The sequence below is a fragment of the Myotis brandtii genome, unplaced genomic scaffold (assembly GCF_000412655.1).
Source record: "Myotis brandtii unplaced genomic scaffold, ASM41265v1 scaffold181, whole genome shotgun sequence".
NCBI classification, from domain to species: Eukaryota; Metazoa; Chordata; class Mammalia; order Chiroptera; family Vespertilionidae; genus Myotis; species Myotis brandtii.
In genome coordinates, this window is record NW_005356712.1 from 157,522 (window position 1) to 157,949 (window position 428).

Genomic DNA, 428 nt, shown 5'->3' on the forward strand with positions numbered 1-428 from the left:
CCCCCCCTCCTCCCTCTGCGGGCTGATGCTCTGCCCAGCCGCGTGCAGCTAACAAAGCACGGGCCCGAGTCTTCAAGGCCAGATCTCTCCCCTCCTACCCTCTTGGGTGTGGAAAAGAGTGTTGAGAGGATTTGGCAATAGTCGTTGCAAAGGCAGACGAGTGGGGTAAAGGGGCTTTGGCCTTGGGCCCCGGAACTGGCTTGCGCACTTTCTGGATTCCGCTACTATTAGCCGTGTGGTTTTAAGCGCGTCCTTTACTCTTCCTTTGCCTCTCTCTCCTCACTTGTAAAATAAGATAAGATGGGGAAAGATAAACCAGCTGACTTGGCCCTAACCGGTTTGGCTCAGTGGATAGAGCATCGGCCTGCGGACTGAAGGGTCCCAGGTTCGATTCCAGTCAAGGGCATGTACCTTGGTTGCGGGCACAT

General features: G+C 55.4%; 1 protein-coding gene across 4 annotated transcripts in view; it reads left to right on the forward strand.

The window, feature by feature from the left end:
- Positions 1–428, forward strand: part of GRAMD1B (GRAM domain containing 1B) — an 81,523-nt gene that overhangs the window by 54,306 nt on the left and 26,789 nt on the right. The gene's annotated exons all lie outside the window — the stretch shown is intronic.